At 42.2% G+C, this 21,171-nt stretch overlaps 1 long non-coding RNA gene across 1 annotated transcript; it reads left to right on the forward strand.

Moving 5' to 3' along the window:
- Window positions 1-299: 299 nt before the first annotated feature.
- On the forward strand, window positions 300-20,928 carry LOC310707050. Its single transcript, XR_014526300.1, has 3 exons — window positions 300-374; window positions 18,786-18,924; window positions 20,593-20,928. It is a non-coding gene; the product is annotated as an uncharacterized lncRNA (long non-coding RNA).
- The last annotated feature ends 243 nt before the right edge of the window (window positions 20,929-21,171 follow it).

Raw genomic sequence — 21,171 nt, forward strand, 5'->3', positions numbered from 1 at the left:
AGATCAGGCTTTGTTCGTCTGACAAGTGCGTCTTCTTCCTTAAGAGGGCCATTAGGAAAGGGAGCACATTTTGATCCTCTTTTAGAAACCATCTGCAAATTGGAGAGCAGAAAATGCACATACCTGCTATCGCTTCTTGAAGCAAGGGGGGGGGGGCTTTTTCTTACCCTCTTTCTCTATGTCACATTGTGAGGTGGTAAACAGCAAAGCCCGTTGCCACAGCAACCGAGCCATGGTCAATGAAAAGCTTTCATTCCTGTTCTAAGGAAGTAGCAATTATGGTCTTCAGGTAACGGCAAGTGAGGAGCTCATTATAGGCAGCCCTTTTGCATTTCGCTTGAAGGGTGCAGCACGAAGCCACAAAACTAAATACAGTAAGTAGAATCTTTGTTTCCACTTGGAGATAGGAAAATAAGCCCCACTTTCCATAATGTGAGAAAAGGAGAAAGGAAATGACAGGTTTTGACAAAAGAAGAGATGGTTCTAACATCCCGTTCAAATTAGGTTCCTTTTCAAAGGGAAGGTATTTCTCCCGCTCTTCAGCTTTTGCAGGGCTGCAGCCTGGACTGGCACAAGGCGTTTTGCTGCCTGAGGCAGAGGTCAAGATGACACCCCCTCTCATTTCCAGACTGAAGAGGGGACACTGAGGGGAGGCAGGCTCCGTCCTCACAGCATCCTGCTGTTGTTCTCCGCCACTTGATGCAGCCACTTCAAGTTGCCTCGCGTTATGGCAGGCCCTGACACAGGATGAGGCCTTTTAACTAGCCTGTTCTATAGATAACAGTAGCAAAATTCAAGCAGTGAATGGGGGAATGAGTGAATAAAAAAGTATCGGTCCATACAGCAGTCACAACAACCACACAAAAACCAGTAATGGGTGACACCCTCCCATCTTAGAATCATAGAATCATAGAGTTGGAAGAGACCCCAAGGGCCATCGAGTCCAACCCCCTGCCAAGCAGGAAACACCATCAGAGCACTCCTGACATATGGTTGTCAAGCCTCTGCTTAAAGACCTCCAAAGCAGGAGACTCCACCACACTCCTTGGCAGCAAATTCCACTGTCAAACAGCTCTTACTGTCAGGAAGTAATCTTGATTTCAGAGATGCTGGGTCTTTTGAAGCTGCCTTCCTGCCCACTAGTCTGCAGCTCCTGGTCACTTCTCCTGAGAGAACGCAACCCTTGGCGTGGGGGAAAGAGACTCCCTTTCCCTCGTGCAGGTGCCAGTCATCCTCATAAGATGTCCAGAGTAACTTAGAAGGTGCCTTGGCTACCCTTTCAGATTGTCCCTCTGTTTCCTAAAACCTGGCAGAGGACTCTGCTTAGCTTATCATGGATCTCTCAACTGGGTTGAGTTTCCAGTATTTCTTTTTTCTTTCCAAAGGAAGCAGTTTGTATTCAAAGCCCTGGAAGAAGCACTTTTAATACAAACTGCTTTCTGCAAAATGCTCCGGTGTTAGGAGCCTTTCCCCCTCTGCAGAGACTTCAAAGGGGCTCCCTGTAGCTACCGATGAGCTGCTAAGCCTCTTTGAAGATGTGTTCCCAGTGTGTTCACCTGGCTAGCATGGAAAGTGCATCCTCAAAGGAGGTGACAGTAGGTGTCAAATCACCTGGTGTCAGGAGACTGGTGGGGGTGGGGGTGGGGGTGGTCCCATTCCCCACCCTTGGTCTATGCTTCATAAGGTTTTTCGGGGATCTGATTTCTATGGATGTTAACTTCTGTTGCTTTATATGGATCTGCAATCCCCTTTGTTGACAGTCTGATGGTGAGATACAAATGAAGGAATTCTGCATGCCTGCTCCTCTTTCTTAAATGCTATGATGAGCAAAGCATGGGTAGGAAAACTAAGGCCTGGGGGCCGGATCCGGCCCAATCGCCTTCTAAATCCGGCCCACGGATGGTCCGGGAATCAGCATGTTTTTGCATGAGTAGAATGTGTGCTTTTATTTAAAACACATCTCTGGTTATTTGTGGGGCATAGGAATTCCTCCTCCTCCTCCTTCTTTCAAAATATAGCCCGGCCCCCCATAAGGTCTGAGGGACAGTGAACCAGCCACCTGCTGAAAAAGTTTGCTGACCCCTGGAGCAGAGAGCACTAAGTGCCCCACATGGAAACTTAGGAAGGAGGTGAGGAATTGCAGCAGGAAGAGGGCAGGGGCCACAGATGGCTTGTCCCAACTTTAGTAGGAGTTCTGAACATCTTTGTAAGGGACACTTTTATCAAAAATGTGTTTGTCACCATATCATGCTGCGTGATTGGTTTGCTTTACTGAGCAACAGTCCTTGTTATATTTACTTTCAGGTTTATCTGTGCCTGGACTCCAGTAAGATTTTGGCTTTATCTGGCTGTGTAGATAGGCCATCAACACCACCAAATACTGCACTTCTCAGCCGAATTCCCAGTCTATCTGTCTCCCCACCTTTGCAGACTTAGACCTCCTGTAAATGTTTTCACTACATTTCCTTCAGAAGTCTAATCCCATTATTTTGGGATGCCACAACCTCCAGTCCACTCTCATGCTGCCTCCTCCCCAGCCCCTAGAGCTGACTGTCTACTTGCAACTTTCACAGTGTTTATACTGGTATAAACTGCTGGTATAAGGCAAAATGAATTACAGTCTATCTTCAGCCCTAGGACTGGCATTATAACCACAGGCCTGTCTCTCCTCACCCCTTGAAAACAAGGCTAATGATGCCCAAGTCATACGTCAAGGACTGACTTTTTAAAGACCAACCTTGCTGGTGTTTCACAATGCATGGAAGCTGATTCGCTAATGATTTATCATTTATTTTGTCAAGAGTGTGACGTTTACTTCACAGGATAAGAGAAAGATTCCTTCTGTTTGCACTTCTGTTCCCAGACATATAACCTTCCCGCCCTTCTACCTTCCTGAAAAAGGGACTAGGATTGACAGAGATTGTTTTAGTTATGGCTCCAGAGAGCAAGTCTTGCTTGAAGCATGCATTCAAAACAAAGGAGAGTTTTCTATTTTGGGGGTAAAGTCTGCAGAATCTTTTGGCATAAGTACTGTTTAACACAAAGTTTAATTTTCTTTTCCCTGAAACATTTCTGTGCATGTGTCATCAGCTTTGATGCCCCTGCCCCTGCCCCTGCCCCCTGCCACCAGCACTGACTCTGCGATGACCACCAGGAATGAAGTGGGGCAGCTGGGACACTGCAGGCACAGAGGTACAACCCATTTAGTGCTCCCGCTGCTGCACTTTCCCTGCTGAAAGAACATGGCATTGAGGACAAGTGAGAGCAGCTGAAATGGATGGGCAAATGTAAAGATGGCCACTTTAGGCAGGCTCAGAAAAACCCTGAGCTGCTTCCCAAATTGGGGAAAGTAGTTCAGTTTATTTCCAAGCCAGGGGTTGCAAATCCATCACCGCGAACTCCTCTGTCACCTTCAACTCATCGGTGTGAAAGATGCAACCTGTTCTGTGACTCACAGCTCAGTTGGATAGAGCGTGCTGCTGATAATACCGAGGCTGCAGGTTCGAGCTCCATATGGGAGACCTGCCTATTCCTGCATTTCAGGGGGTTGGACTAGATGACCCTTGGGGTCCCTCCCAGCTCTTGAATTCTATGATTTTATGATTCATTATGACCACAGCAAGAGTCAGTGATGTTATCAAAATTGATTTTATCAAATTTGATAGAAATTTCTATCTATCTATCCATCTATCTATCTATCTATCTATCTATCTTCTTCTTCTTCTTCTTCTTCTTTGGCAATCACTCATAGCCGAGCAAGATTGTCTTCCATAAACACGGTTTTAACAATGACTCTGTAAGCGACTGTGCAGGCCAATTCTGGATCCACATGTCTTTCCACAGTGGGAACATTGGTTTCTTGGTGAGAGTTGATCATGGTGTGGATTTTCCAAGTGTGCCTTCCTCCTAGCACGTTTCTCCCTTGTATCCTGAGTTCAAGTGTCTTCAAAGCCCATGACACCTTTGGTAAAGGCTGTTCTCCAACTGGAGCGCTCGCAGGCCAGTGTTTCCCAGTTGTCAGTGTTTATACTACATTTTTTTTAGATTTGCCTTGAGACAGTCTTTAAACCTCTTTTGTTTGACCACCAGCATTATGCTTTCCATTTTTAAGTTCGGAATAGAGTAGTTGCTTTGGAAGACGATCATCAGGCATCCGCACAACATGACCAGTCCAACAAAGTTGATTTTGAAGAATCATTGCTTCAACACTGGTGATCTTTGCTTCTTCCAGTACACTGATATTAGTTTTCCTGTCTTCCCAAGTGATGTGTAAAATTTTTCGGAGACACCGTTGATGGAAACCTTCGAGGAGTTGGAGATGGAGTTTATAAGTGGTCCATGTTTCACAAGCATATGGTAAGGTTGGTAAACAAGCAGTTTGGTTTCCCTGCAAATCTCCCACTCCTCAAACACTCTGCACTTCAATCGGGAGAAAGCCACACTCGCAGAGCTCAGGCGATGCTGGATTTCTGCCTAGGTAGGAGAAGTGATTGACATTTTCCAACGTTGCACCATTGAGTTGGATTTGTGGTGCTGCAGAGGGGTTATTTTGTACTTGTTGGTGCAGCGCTTTGGTTTTTTGCATGTTAAGTGATAGGCCATGCTTTTCGTAAGGTTCTGCAAAGATATTTAGGATAGTTTGGAGGTCATCCTGTGAGTGTGCACACACTACGCTGCCATCAGCATACTGAAGCTCTATGACGGAAGTTACGGTAACCTTACTCTTTGCTTTCAGCCTGCTCAGATTGAAGAGCTTTCCATCTGTTTGATATATGATTTCTACTCCGGTGGGGAGTTTCCCTTTGACAAAGTGTAGGATCATGGAACACTATATGGAGAATGCAAAGGGTCTGCATTCAGTATTGGAGACAGATAGAAGCAAAAAAATTAACAGCACTAAGTGGGATGGCATATGGAGGACCCCATCCTTAAAAACTATTCTATCTCGCCTTTAAGAAGCTTCTCTGAAGGTCATTCTCAAGTGGCACTGGACTCCGGTTCCTCTAGCCAAAATCAATAAATCTCTAACCCCCCCCCCCTTTGTTGGAGGGGCTGCGGGAACCTTGGGGCATATTTTTATGCTTGGTGGGAATGCAAAATTGGACCGGGATCTTCAATATTATATCCAAAATTGTTAAACAACTTCTCTCGACAAACCTTGCTTTCACTAAACCGAGATTTCAATCCAGCATAAGGATTTAATTCGTTTTCTATTGGTAGCTGCACATCTAGTGATAGTGTATCAGTGGAATTCCCAGGTGGAGCTACCTCTTGAGATATGGTTTAATAATATTTGGGATATAGCTAGTTCAGAACAACTAACTGGGCTTAAAAGAGTTGCAAATGAGGTTATAAAGGAAAATACTTTTGATGAAACCTTGTCTCCCTTCTTTTCATACCTAAGGGGAAAAGAAAGCAAAGCTCTCCCACCAGCTTCACAAGCCTGTCTGTGGAGAACCTATATGCCAGTGTTCTAAGACCATGCAAAATAAAATTGTTCTTTTCTCTGTGGAGACTGTATTGTATAATACAAAAAGAAAATATATAAAAAATTACAGAATTGAAGTTTAAAGCATTTAAAACCTTTTTCCAGTCAAAGTAATTTTCCTTCCAAGGCACACAACACAGCTGGATTCCACCACTTTTATCTACCCAAAGGCAGGGCTGGGCCAAGAGATTGTGCTTCCTGAGCTGCTTCCACCCCGTTCCTTGTTGCTTGTTCTCATCATTCCAAAGGGAAATGGGAATCAACAGTGGGCATGTCTGTAGCTGGCTGATCACCTTCCCCACAAAAGGGGAAGCCACGCCTTTGACACGATGCCCTCCTGTTGTTGTTGTTTAGTCGATTAGTTGTGTCCGACTCTTCGTGACCCCATGGACCAGAGCCCGCCAGGCACTCCTGTCTTCCACTGCCTCCCGCAGTTTGGTCAAACTCATGCTGGTAGCTTTGAGAACACTGTTCAACCATCTCATCCTCTGTCATCCCCTTCTCCTTGTGCCCTCCATCTTTCCCAACATCAGAGTTTTTTTCCAGAGTCTTCTCTTCTCATGAGGTGGCCAAAGTCTTGGAGCCTCAGCTTCACGATCTGTCCTTCCAGTGAGAACTCAGGGCTGATTTCCTTCAGAATGGAGAGGTTTGATCTTTTTGCAGTCCATGGGACTCTCACGAGTCTCCTCCAGCACCATAATTCAAAAGCATCAATTCTCCAGCATTCTTTGTGGTCTAGCTCTTACCTCCATATATCACTACTGGGAAAACCATAGCTTTAACTATACGGATCTTTGTTGTCAAGGTAATGTGTCTGCTTTTTGAGATGCTGTCTAGATGCCCTCCTGTACAGAGCAATTAACCACTTCCTGGCCCCACCCAGCTAACAATTCAGAAGCTTGCTGGGACAAATCTGCAACAGAGCAAACCATTTGTCAGAGTGATACAGGAAAACTGTGCAGATGGCCATCTTGCTACAAATAACTGCACTTGGATGTGTGATAAAATCTTTCTTACCAGTTGGTAGAATAAGCCAAGGCATCCCAGCATTTGAGAGCTCATCCTCTGGTGATTTGATCTATGCAGGCCCAGTCCACCAAATGTCCCTTGGAAAACTTAATCTGGAGTAGTTTCTAAGGATTCATGTGCCCAGTTTACCAAGTGACATCATGGTGGACCATTGCAAACTAATGCTTGGTAAACAGTCATTCTACTGCCTAATGGCAAAATACAATTCTAGACCTTCCCTGGCTTGCAGAGGTCTTCCATATTGTGAAAGACCACAAGTGCCCATGTCTTTGTGCAGCCACAAATATTTTAGTCAAGTCAAGTACTTTATTATGGTCGTAGACCAGCATAAGCCAGTGTGGTGTAGTGGTTAAGAGCAGTAGACTCGTAATCTGGGGAACCGGGTTCGGCTCTCCGCTCCTCCATATGCAGCTGCTGGGTGACCTTGGGCTAGTCACACTTCTTTGAAGTCTCTCAGCCCCACTCACCTCACAGAGTGTTTGTTGTGGGGCAGGAAGGGAAAGGAGAATGTTAGCCGCTTTGAGACTCCTTAGGGCAGTGATAAAGCGGGATATCAAATTAAAAAAAAACCTCTAAGCAAAACAGCTAAATAAATAGCATAATAGTATGAATCTAAGTGAATAATTATTAAATAAATAGGAGCAAGAACCAAATGTAGATTTAAACATACACATAGAATACTTAATTAAGCATAGAATGGGTGAGTAAAAATTTATAAGAAAAATTAAAAGATCGGTTAACACAGCTATATGGGATGGGCTTCAGAAGTGCGGATCTAACAATACGGGCCTTCAGTTTAGGACTGAATTGTAGCATAGACTGTTCTTCGTCGAATATCTATCATGGCAGTGCAAAATCTGGCGACTGAATATGTGACTTCTGGTCTCTCATCCTGTAATAATAGGGAGATGTTGTGGTGTTCTGAACGCCCAGGAAACTTATATAAGATGGGCTGGATAAACCTAATTCGAATGTCTATATAATACTGGCAGTGAAGAAGGGCACGCTCCGTTGTTTCCTGCTGCCCAGAGCCACCGGGGCATTTCCTCTCCTTGTAAGGTATCTTCCTACAACGGCCTTCCTGAGTTGCTGAAGGGAGGACCTGAGAACGGGCCAAAGTGAACTATGTACTTTGGTGTTGTTGGGATGTCAAGGAAACTTTGCACAGCTGTTAACGGAAGCAAAAACGTGCCTTGTTCAGAATCATCTGGTTGTGAAGCTCAGAGGAAAAGCCAAGGGCCTTGGAGACAGAGAAGCAACCCTATACTGTACTTGTTTGTCATCTGTCAGGGCCCTAATATCAGTTTATGTATAGAATATGGTAATTAGAACTGTAATTCAGCTACTAACTTGCAAACATATGGATACAGCTGGCTCAGAAACACCCAGGGTGCTAATTAAATACAAGGTTTTAAGCAATTACCATCCAATTCAGATGTTTTGGCAGTTAAAGTGCATATTATTCTTCCATTTCCTCTCTTATGCTATGCCTTGGGCCTTGCTACCCTTTGCATTTTCATTATGCAGTGAATATATTCTTTAGTTCACATTTTTGTTTTATATTTGCATATACAGGGTCTATCTGTAAATTGTTTCATACTCATAGCTATTTGGTAAACAGACATAAGATTATGCATTTACTAGAACAGCCTCATTAACTACAAACTCCAAAATTTGGGATCCCCTTCAAACTGGTGCCAAAGTTTTGCGGCATTTTGCAGAGAAAACCCCACATTCTGCAGTACCCCACAAACTGAGTAATTGATATATTAAACCAAGATTTGTATTTAACACCCCCAAATCCAACATTGTCCGATTTACTCCAAACCAGAACCCAAATTTGGCAAAGGTTTTGCAGTGTTTTGCAACCAAAGTTTGAGAATAGTTTTGCAGAAAACACATCAAGGAATACATGAAGTTGGGCTTCTAAGTTAATGCCAAAGTTCAAAGTTGTGAAATGGATGACTGGGGTTTGGGGTGATACCCGTGTCAATTGCTCAGTTTGTGGGGCACTGAAAAACACAGGGCTTTCTCTGCAAAAACAGCTGCAAAACCTCGGCACCAGTTTGGAGGGGATCCCAAATTTTGGGGTTCATAATGAAGCTCACTAGAACAGCTAATCTGATGAACTGATGCTGCTCATTTGGGCAAAGGATGTACTTAATAGCAATCTGCCTACATTTTGGACTTGTGTTTCAGAAACAGTGTGAATTGTAAACTGTGACTCTGTAGCTGCTACTCAACCATGTTTCTATTTTCAAAAAATGCCCAAGCCATCTAACACTTAATTTTTTAAGAAATAATCAAATAATCAAAAAAACAGCACCCTAAGCTATACAAAAGCATTCCTGGTCACAGCCACCACCTGAAGATCCTAAATTCTGGTTTTCATTCTTTAAACTGAGTGCTACCCCAACAGAAACAGACTGAAAGTCCTTTGGATAGTGCAACTTCATGTAACATATTTTAAAGCAGCCATACCAAGCCAAATCACACCACCACAGAAATACACACACACACACACACACACACACACACACACACACTGATTCTTGTATATCATTATGGTAGAGTTGTTAGAGAACTGGATCTGGCTGGTGGGCTAGATTCTAAAACCACTCAGCCCCCGTGGGCCAACTTCAGCGGGTGGGCAGGACTACTCATCTGTCAGTCACCAGGTGGCATAATGATGCCAGGTGATGGACACCTATGGAAATTAAAAGAAGGTTGCTGTACCCACTTAGCAGTTGATGGGCAGTTACAGCAAGCTCCTTTGAAGATGTGCTTTCAGTGATTGATCCTCTTTAATATGTATCATGTGTCCCACAACTAATGTCATATATCACATCAGGTGGGAGGGAGCAGTTGGCATTTGTAGGAAATGGCCTGGCAGGCCAAACTGTGACCTGTACTGGGCTTAATTAGACCTCTGGACAGAAGCATTTAACAACCCCTCTTTATATAACAACAACTCTAGACACAAAATCACAGGAGCATGTTTGGATCAATCACTGTGGAAACATGAGATGATGAAGTTCTAGATTGTTCTTTAGGATCATTTGAGTTGTACCATTGCCACTATTTTGCCAAGTCCCACAAGTCTTTCATAACGCAGTAGTTGCTAGGGGTGTGCATGGGCCTGAAGATTACTCTTGCATTTTACAAAATCCCTGTCTGTTTCTGAGTTGCTGTGTGCCATCTTCACTCCAATCTCCATTTCAGGTTCTGGGCTGCTCTGTATAAAATGAAAGTAAGTTGGTACTGATTCACTATAATGGGAAACCTAAAAACAGCTGCCGTTTCCCCACATTTGATCAAAGTAGAATGAAATTTACTGACGCAGGAGCTGATGTGGAGTGGATCGCGCCTTCCAAATGGCAGATAAATTGAGCCAAGGGCTTTTTGTGGGGGAAGTAAAAGCATACCTTCCAACATTTCTCAGATGAAAATAGGGGCATTTCTTACTCCCGTACAAATGACCCTCCTCGACCCCCCATTTTTTGTGGGGGGCCCCCACCTGCAGAGCATTTCTACCACCACAGCACCAACAGAGCACAGCAAAGAAGAGGAGTATGTCCCCCATAGCTTAGTTCCTTTGCCTTGTTATTGGGCCCACACACATAACGGATACCAGGAGAAGGTTACTGCACTTTGTCCTGGCAGGGAGAGGTGACTTTTTCACACCCCCCTCCAAAAAAAGTACAGTCACTGAGATAAAAATCACTTTGAAATTTATGACCACAGGCTCAAATGCTTGAGCCAAAGGACCAGAACTGAGATGATCTTAGATGAAAACGATATTTGGTTTAATTGATTGCATCCACACAAAGTTCCATATGGCTAAACTAATTCTTCCAAAGAGAGGAACATTCTCCCTAGGGGTTGCCCTGAACACTGCATGAACGCTGCAGGAGCGAAGCTTCCTTGCTCATCAGCACAAATTATAGATCAGTTACCACCTGGGAAGAGAAATCCCTGCCTCTATGAGGAATGTCTGTTCAGAAATTTAGTTATTTATTTATCTTATTGACTGGCCTCCAAGGGGCTCAAGGCAATATATTACGGTTACCCACCTCACTACTTTGTCCTCAGAACAATTTGGTGAGGCAGGCCAGGTTGTGAGAGGGTGCCTGGCCCAAACTCACAGGGTGAGTGCCATGGTTCAGTGGGGATTTGAGCAGAGTCCTAGCCCAAACAGTCTAACCATAACCATGGACCCTTGTCATACATACCTTTTTTTTAAAAAAAAGACAATTGCTTTTTTTAAAAAAAACAACAACCTACTGTGATAGGAATTTTATGGTCTTAAATATATAGTAATGTTCATAACTGCACATACATAGATCAACACAGGAAAGCCATCCTGGAACCATTTTGATTCCTAAACTGAGCAAATGTTTCTCTGCAAGGTTAAACTGGAAAAGCCTCCCCATTGTCTGTTTCCTCACAAATCCTGTCTCAAAGATATGAATAAGGTGTGAGCCTGTGACCTGGCCCAGGAAATAAGTATTTTAGCACTACAAAAGAATGGCCAGGCTCCCCAGAAATCCAATCAAGCAACCTGCCAGACAGGAGATAAACAAGGAGAAGAGAAAAACAACATTTAAATTTCTGTGATGTAGGTGGGATGTATCTGAGGGGTGGTCTTAGGTTACACCGGTTACACCCCTTCTGTGATGTATGCATAATGTTTCTGGGGGTGGTCCTGATCTAGAGAAGGGGAATTTCAAAAGTCTTTATAAGGCCTTGCAGGCCATTGTTCTGGGTCCTCTTCCTCTCCTGCGTGTGAGGGGAGTACCCTGTTGCAACAGATCAATAAAGATCAATCTTACTAGCTGCTTTGCTTCTCAATATTCTCTGGTTGGCCTCTGTTATTTTCTCCTACCAATAGGGAACCTATGTAAGGACTCTATATGGGCTCTTGGATACCCCATAAGGGAAAAGGGCATATTTTTATTTACAACAGATGGCGACCACGCACGAAGGGACTTTTGGTTACCCGGATTCTGGAAGCGAGGAAGGACTGGTTATCCAGCGCGCACCAGGCAGTTTGCCAGGAGGAATAACCAGTCTTCCATCGGTCCCAGGGTCTGGAAATAACTTGGAGTTTCAGCGGGGCTAACCAGAGGAAGCAAAGCTTGATCAGGCCGGCCTTAAACAACCAGTCAAGAGATCGTGGGATCACCAGGAACAGCGCATGCGGAAGTGAGTATTAAGTAGGAAACACGGGTAGTGGGTTGGGGTCTCTAAACCACAGCAACCAAAATTCTTTAATTCTTCCTTTTCCCTTCAAATCTAAAATTTCTACTTTTTTCCTCATCTAAAAATTGCCTTCTCCTTCTTTCTGTCCCCTCGATCTCAACACCAGCCCTAGCCTTTCGGAGTATGCCCAGGCAAAGGTTGTGTGTGATTTCTTCCACTTAATTCTGTATGCCAACCTATTCCTTCGGAGTTTTGCCCAGAAAGGTTGTGCAATTTCTTCTGCACTGAAAACTATAATTCCCAAAACTATAACTCCCAGGTGCAGCCGCACCTCTGCCATGGCGATCTTTGTTAGAGATGACCTGTGAGCGGAGAAAGCAAGGGCACCTGATTCCTTTCCTTCTTTGTCATTTCTGAGTCCCAATCTGGCACTGCGCTACGCAAGCGTCCAGTAGGGAACTCTCAGGTTAGATTGTAAGAGGCAGGAGGTTGCTGTGGGCTCCCTGGCTGAGTAATGACCAAAGGGGGGGGGTTTGAGATCGCTGACCGCACTGTTAGCTTAGTAGCCAGGAAAGGCCAACAGCTGTACCAGCCTAGTAAGTCAGGCCAGACGAACGGCGGTGTGTCACAGTACAAATTCTCGGAGTTGTCCAAATTGAGTGTACTGTGGGTTATTTATTGTGTTTCCTGAAAAGTGGGGATAAAACCCCGACTGCAGTATAAAAGTAAAAGCTAGCGCTATTAAAAATTCTTAAAATGGGTGCACCTCAATCAAAAGAAATGAACCCACAGACTCCTGATGGGAAAGAAGCCCAGTTGGTGCTTACTTCCCACCTGGACTCTGACAGTCCCCTTCAATTTGTGTTTAAGAAACGTTTTTCCTGTGTTTAAATTGTACTTAGGTAACATCCAGCAGCTGCTTATCTTAAATGTGCCACCTAAAATAAAAATGCAAGCTTGCTCCAAATTCTAAATCTAAGGAAGCCATGTTGAAGCCTTATCAATCTTAAACAAGACAAAAATTGAGAATGAAGTGTGCAAATGTTTGTTATTTGAAAGAGGCTCTAAAAGAGAGTTTTTCTCCCAAGTGGTAAAATCCTGTATATGTGCTACTTATGTTCTGAAAGGAGGATTACCCCACCTCCTTCCTCTAGTAAGTGAGGAGGGTGATTTTAAGTCTAATGGTAAATGATGTTGTTTTGTAACTTTTAAGTTTGTGACTACACCTGTGTTCCAGTCTAAGTTAACCTAATGTTTCTGCTGCAAAAGCCTAGTTGAGCCAACTGCTCTCTCAAGCTAAAATGCAGTGTATGTACTTCATTAAGCATATGCCTATGAAAGTATGGTGTTCCTTCTAAGAAATATGTGAGTCCAGTTTTAACTTTGATTTGGTTGGACAGAAGAGTTATTGTAAGGCTCCTGATATCAGTCTCTATAAGACGTCCTGGCCTCTTTTCTTAGAAAATGCCCCCCCTTGTTTCACTCTGTCTCTTTCAGGGTTTTTTTCCCCTTCTCCTTCTTATTCTGTGCCAGGTAAATTTACTCCCGAGTAAGCTTCCTTTAAAGGAAATTGCAAGGGGGGGGGCATAGATTAGGCTTACTATTCCTCTGCAAGTTCAGGAAAAATTGTCACTTTTGTATTCCTTTTAAATCAAATCTATGGCTGTTTTAACTATGCTTTATAAGAGATCCTCTCCCTATCTTAGGAAAAATGTTCACTTCAGTCTTTAAAGATAATTTATCTAGGAACTTTCACTCTTTAGTCTAAGGAAGTAAACACTCACTCAAACTAGCTTCAAGATCTGCTAAAAGGGTTGGGTACTTTTATTTTCCTCTTCCTTAGTACATGATAGGCGCATGGCTTGTGATAGGCGCATGGCTTGTGGTCTCTTCCCCAGTTGTGTCTGTGTACATAAGTATGTGTGTGTCTCTCTGGTAGTACAAATCTTGCTATGAACCCTGCATTTTAGGGTTGGACTAGATGACCCCAGGTCCCTTTCAACTTTCCCAATTTGTGGCTGATGAGTTGAAATCCAGCCCAGATTTGCTCTTTGTTTTTAAAGGTGAGAGATGAATGTGTGTGTTTCTGGTAGTACAAATCTTGCTATGAACCCTGTATTTTAGGGTTGGACTAGATGACCCCAGGTCCCTTTCCACTTTCCCAATTTGTAGCTGATGTGTTGAAATTCAGCCCAGATTTGCTCGTGATGTTTGAAGCAGAACTGGTGGTATCAGGCATTTAAGTGATTACAGTGTTTATCATTTTGTCTATTATTTACAAAAATCAGACTTAAAAGTCTACTCAAAGTTTAAGCACATAAAAATTCATATAGTTAAGTAGAATTAGCCTTGACCATGACTGAGAATGTTAAAAAAACTAAATAAAAAATCCTATGAATTCTAAACTCTCTGGCCATTTTTACTCATAAATAAGAGAGCGGTTGATTGTTCCGCGAATGGCCAGAGGGATATTAGCCCTTTCCTGTACATAAAGGAAGCACTACTTTGCTTGGGCTGAATGGTGAATACTTGAATTGCTGAGTTTCTCTTTTTTGTTTTAAAATCTAACCCTATTTTAAAAATCTACTCCTTACCTGGCCATTTTTACTCATAAATAAGAGAGCGGTTGATTGTTCCGCGAATGACCAGATAAAATGACCAATAATGATAGCCCTTTCCTGTACATAAAGGAAGCACTCCTTTGCTTGGGCTGAATGGTGAATACTTGAATTGCCGAGTTTCTCTTTTTTGTTTTAAAATCTAACCCTATTTTAAAAATCTACTCCTTACCTTTCCCTTCCTTATTCTAATTGAGCCAAAAGATGCAACATTTTCAATGGTATAAAAGGTTTGCTGAGGCATGAACTCTTCACATGCACAGAGGCTAGATCAGCTTAAAAAAGAGAGAGAGAGAGAGAGAGAGAGAGAGAGAGAGAGAGAGAGAGGAAGGGGGGGGGAGAGAAGGCTTGGAGAGCAGTGTGTTGCAGGGAGAAACCTTTCCAAATTTCCTTATGTAAAACTTGAGGGAAATCACCCTTAATGTGTTTTGCTCCAAGGGCTACTTAATACAAAAGAGTGAAGTACTGGACATGCCAAATTCTTTTCACAGGTAAATATCAAAGCACTCCCACTGTGAGTTCCTCTCTTGAGTAGTTTCCCCCCCCATGGGATTTAAATTTTATAACAGTTTTTTTTGTTTTTTTTTGTGTGTGTGTGTGTGTATGCCTATGCATTTTAGGAAAAGCATTTCCTGACAGACCTCTCACATAAAATAATTTTCCCTTTCAACAGGTGTGTATATGCCTATGCATTTTAGGAACAGCATTTCCTGACAGACCGCTCACATGAAATAATTTTCCCTTTTAACAGAGTGTCCTTTCTTTTCTCCCACAGCACAAATGATAATGAGGGGATGCAAACAGTGATTTAAATACTCTATAAAAAGTAATTGCATTTGTTTTTCTTTTTGTTTTTCTTCCCTTAAAGGCAAACAGTCACTTTCTTTCTGTTCAGCAAAACAAGTCTGAATCCCTGCTATATTAGTTGATTTCCATCTATCTCTTTGTGGCTTTGACATTTTTTTAGGTTACAAATAATTTGTTTTCGTTTATTAAGTTCGTTTTATCAGTTCTTCCATTATATATATGAAATTAATCGAAGCACAACCAAACATTGTTTGTGGAATGGTATTGTTTACCTTTTGCCTGAGCATTTATTAATTCTGTCATTTTGGCTAGTGCAAGTTACTTGCACAACTTTAAAATTGCCATTCATTTTTTCTTGGTATTAACTCATTTCCCAGTATTAACATTACAGCTGATGATGTCACCTCAAGAAACACTTTTATTTTCATTTGGGATGTTAGAATGCCAAAACAGATTACTTCAGGTTACTTATTAATTGTGTGTCTTAGCATTTATTTATTTTTGGTTCCTCATAGCTCATTTTGTGTGTTTGTGTTTTACTTTGGGGACATGTTCATCACATGTTGAAAGTCAGTCTCATGAAGTTCTTTTATTGGATAGCACATGGTGAATTTTAAGTTTTCCCCATTGTTTTCCCATTTTTTTTTCCAGTCCAGTAGTAATATGTGTGGTTTTGATAATATCTTTATACTATTTAATAATAGTTATTTTCTGAATCTGATGTCTTTGTGTCAAGTCCATTTTCATCTAACTGGTAATCTAATTTTTTGCTTTCTTTCTATTTTTAACCTTTGTATTTTTTACAGTTCTCTTTCTATACATGTGGAGTAATTTTTTATTTTATAATATGAAAAGAACAACAACAACAAAAATTAAGTGAAGGAAAGCAAACAAACTTAGCAGATAATAACAGTAATTATATGGAAATGTGATAATGAATAAAATGTTTAATCCACTAAGATTGTTATTATTTGCAGCTTCCCATGGAAACTGGAGGACATCCTTTTTGCCTTTTGCCCCTTTCTTGTCTAACTGTGTTTAAGTCTCCCCAAAACCCTGCCCCCTTACAGGATATCACTTCTACAGATGTGCAAAGATGAAAACCAGCAACAACCCCTCAACTCAGTCAACCCATCACAAGACCAGCAACAACAGAGTTTTCAAAGTGCCCACAGCTATCTCTTTCAAAGGATATAGACTGACGGGGGGGGGCTGACAAAGGGGGGAGGAGTTGAATTGCAAGGACATTTTTTCACTTGAACCTCAAGCCTCTGCTCCAGGATTCAAAAAATACATACGTAAAAGATCACAATTGTGTCAAGATATGCAACAGATATTTAATTATTTTGTTTTGTATTATGTGTTATTATGTAAGAATGTTGAAATGTGTCTGACAGTGTGATTTCCACAAAGGGGGGCAATTTATTGTGTGTAACTGTTTTTATGTTTAATGTCTTATTGCTTACACACCAATGGAGAATTCACATGCATTTTATACTTTCTAATAGCTCACACTATTGTGTAGTCCAATGTTTAGATCAATTTATAACCACATTGTTCCACCTGGCACTCTGCCAACTTTCCCTATCCATTTTAATATGTGTTAAACCTCGTTTTGCCAATGACAAACTTATGGATCCATAAAACACCAGGTACATGAAGGTGGATATGCTTTGGTTTAGCAGGAATGATCCCTTATAGACTTAAATTGACTTATTTGGACAACTGCCCTTGTTAAGAATGGTTTTCTTTTAACAGATTGGTTTGAAGAGTTGAGAACCATGGGGCAAGATAAATTCAAATTGGACTCAGTTGGAATTGGGCAAGTGTATCCAGGCTGCAATTAGCTTTTGGTCCTTTAAGTGCAAGTGAGCAACTTCCATGAGTACAAGACCACAGCCTATAATAAAATCCCATAGCTAAAGGCCAAGGCGAAGACCTCTCCCTCACGAGATGCCCAAACCTGTGCCAGCTATGGTGAATGCCAGGCGACATGGTTAAATGAAAGCCCTGAGGGGATTCAACAGACAGGATGTGTTGCTGTAGCACTATGTCAGTGTGAGACCACAGAAGAGCTACCTTGACACCTGAGAACACAAAAATGGCGGGGGGGAAGCAAACTGCACTTTTCAGTCATTAGTGGACCTTACCTTCCTGCTAGGTGTAAAGCATAGAACACTATTGAGTAAATGGTCCCTCCCAAAGTGTTAGAATGCCACAAGTAATTTAGTAGCAAAACGCAACATGTGTTATTTTTATATGATATATTTATACAAAGACATCCATTTACAACATACGATGTTATTATTTGTGGGGCAAAAATTTTTAAGAAAAATTCTAGCCCCAAAGGGGGGAATAATGTGATAGGAATTTTATGGTCTTAAATATATAGTAATGTTCATAACTGCACATACATAGATCAACACAGGAAAGCCATCCTGGAACCATTTTGATTCCTAAACTGAGCAAATGTTTCTCTGCAAGGTTAAACTGGAAAAGCCTCCCCATTGTCTGTTTCCTCACAAATCCTGTCTCAAAGATATGAATAAGGTGTGAGCCTGTGACCTGGCCCAGGAAATAAGTATTTTAGCACTACAAAAGAATGGCCAGGCTCCCCAGAAATCCAATCAAGCAACCTGCTAGACAGGAGATAAACAAGGAGAAGAGAAAAACAACATTTAAATTTCTGTGATGTAGGTGGGATGTATCTGAGGGGTGGTCTTAGGTTACACCGGTTACACCCCTTCTGTGATGTATGCATAATGTTTCTGGGGGTGGTCCTGATCTAGAGAAGGGGAATTTCAAAAGTCTTTATAAGGCCTTGCAGGCCATTGTTCTGGGTCCTCTTCCTCTCCTGCGTGTGAGGGGAGTACCCTGTTGCAACAGATCAATAAAGATCAATCTTACTAGCTGCTTTGCTTCTCAATATTCTCTGGTTGGCCTCTGTTATTTTCTCCTACCAATAGGGAACCTATGTAAGGACTCTATATGGGCTCTTGGATACCCCATAAGGGAAAAGGGCATATTTTTATTTACAACACTACTGTTCAATTTATAATCAAAACTTTTGTAATTACCTTTGTAATCGAAATATTTTCAATAATTACTGTAAATAGATTAATCTTTGAAACATTTCGGCCCTACAAAGAATTGCGTTAATGCAACCAGGTCATTCATTTCACACCTGTCACTGTTTAGGCATGTGCCATTCATAACACTGGTGCTGATCAATAGTTGACTTGTTGCCTTCCCTGCCATCTTCCAGAAATACCCATTAAAAACCTGTGGGTGACACTAAAATTCTATGAGTCAGTCATATCCTGCTATAGGCAGCCAACTGGAAAATATATTCATTTCTTTGGTCTGTTGCTCTTTTCATTCCCTATGTGTTTTAAAATGCAGATGGTGAAATCCAAAAGAAATAAGGAGAAAATTAGGAGGTACAAAACAGAAACGACATCTGCTCATGAGACATAATGTTGTTGTTGTTTTTGGCTGCAGTGATTCCCCCAGTTCTCTGGGTTTCATTTCATTTTTGTTTTTGTTTTGCTTAACTATAGCCTTTCCACAGAATCGCATGGTCTGGTGTGAAGTTCATAGAACTATAATTAGACATTTCAAGTTCCTGCTTCCCTTCACAGGAAGAACTTGATTTTCGGATCCTAACGTTCAGGAACATAACAAGAGTCTTCTGAATCAGGCCAATGGTCCATCTAGTCCAGCCCTCCAACATGATGTGGCCCTAAACCAGGAGGCCACCTTCTGTGGCTGCACCCCCATGTGAGTCACGTGACCCATAATAGATCACAGTCCCAGGAAAAGTGCTTTTTCGGGGCAAGATCACGAGAGAGCATGGTGCCCAAAATGGCTGCCATGCTCTCACGAGAAAAAACATGATGTATGGGGTGGTATCCTGTTCTCACAGTGGCCAACCAGCAGCTGACATGCAGCCTCTGACAGTGAAGATGGAATTTGAAGGGGGGAAACTGCAGCTCAGGGACAGAGCACCTGCTATGCTTGCAAAGGGTCCAGCATCTCTGGGCAGGGCTGGGAGAGACTCCAGTCTGAAATCCTAGAGAGCCACTTCTCATTCAGTCTTGTCGACAGCAGCTTTTCTCAGCCACGGATCCCCAGATGTTGTTGGACTACAACTCCTATCATCCCGGACCATTGGTCCTGCTAGCTAGGAATGATAGCAGTTGTAGTCCAACAATATCTGGGGATCCAAGGCTGAGAAAAGCTGCTTTCGACAAGACTGAATGAGGTGGACCAATGGTCCAATATAATTGTTATGTACTGAAGTTCTCACCCTGGGCCAGCAGGGGGATACTGTAGATAGTTATGCAAATGAAGGATCAAAAGTGACGTTTAGTGATTGGATAGTTTTAGAAAGTTGTTACAGTAACAAGGTACTGGAGCTCTATATAAGCAGGCTGACTGAGGCCTTCAGTTCAGTTCTGTTCCAGCTTACAAATAAAGAGCTGCTTTGGAGAAATCGCTGTGTCGTCTGATATGTTCACCCACAACTTAACAATAATGTATGGCAACTGCTTATGCTCCAAGCTGCTTTAAAGGTCTAGCAAAGCATCAACATTAATCCAGAGAAAGTTAGGCCTAGTAAATTTACACATCACTTAAGCCATATGCAGACATTCTTTAAATGTTTTGGGGGAGTAAGTTTGTACTAGGGGTGGATGAATCTGACAGTTTTCTTGGTTTCTCATTTTTCCAATCACAAAGAAAAAGAAAGGGAAAATAGAGTTGGCATGAAAAACTGTATGCATTCTCACGAAGAGTTCTCCTAATAGATGCATATCCCAAAGCAATTTCCCCTATCCATACATTTTGGGGGTTGATGGTATGCACCAAAAAACTTGGGGACGTGTGAATTTCAAAAGATAGTCTTTTGATTATCAGTATTTTTATTATTTTAAAGAGCTGCATCAGTGGTGTAGCAGGTAGACAGTCTTTAAAAAAGGTATAAAATGCTGATTAAAACAGAAAAAAATATTCGGCACAACCCTTCCTCTCTTTACCATGCACCAAAGGCGATAGGATTGGACCATTAACTATGTTTCTTTCCAGCTGGAAGCTTTTTGAAGGCTTATTTCTAATACATTTAATTATGAAAATCGAGCCCCGTTCTCACAGAACCAGGTTTTTAAACATGCATATGTGACAGCATCTGGAACTGTTAATTGAAGTGAGCGGTTGACAGCACTGAAGGAATGTTGCTGCAAACTGAATTGGATGAAATTTGAATCAGCAGATGGATTTTTTTGCTGGAAACTTCTGCTGTGGGTTGGGAAAAGAGATTTCTGCTCGTGGGCAGACCAATTAGGGCAGAACTGGACAGTTTGCTTGACTTGCAGCAGCTGCTGCAAATGACTCCTTTGTCCTCCGCCTGTAAAACTCAGTCTCACTTTCTGCATCTTTCTGCATCACCAGAAGCTACCAATGAAACGGAATCAGGACAGAGAAATGTATGGTCTGACGCAGTCACAGTACAACAGTTTTGGGGAAAGGGGTAAGAATTTGAGAAAGAAAAGACAAGAGAGCTCCATGTTAAGCATAACATCTATTTCTGCCTTGTCTTTCTGACTAAGCTATTCCTCACAAATTGTTTGGGCCTCTCTCTAGAATCACTTGATCGAATTTTCAGTTCCAATACTGGCTCAGACCTGCTTGTAATTTTCCTTGTCTATGCAATTGTACAAATGCAGAATATTTTGCGAACAATGAAGATTTCCAAAAACTAATAACCTCTCAGAGAAAAACTACAGTGGTGCCCCGCAAGACAAATGCCTCGCAAGACGAAAAACTCGCTAGACGAAAGGGTTTTGCGTTTTTTGAGTCGCTTCGCAAGACGAATTTCCCTATGGGCTTGCTTCGCAAGACGAAACGTCTTGCGAGTTCTTGCGAGTTTGTTTCCTTTTTCTTAAAGCCGCTAAGCCGTTAATAGCCGCTAAGCCGCTAAGCCATTAATAGCCGCTAAGCCACTAATAGCGACTAAGCCACTAAGCCGCT

Source organism: Podarcis liolepis (genome assembly GCF_965112155.1).
Source record: "Podarcis liolepis genome assembly, chromosome: 5".
In the NCBI taxonomy this organism is placed as follows: Eukaryota; Metazoa; Chordata; class Lepidosauria; order Squamata; family Lacertidae; genus Podarcis; species Podarcis liolepis.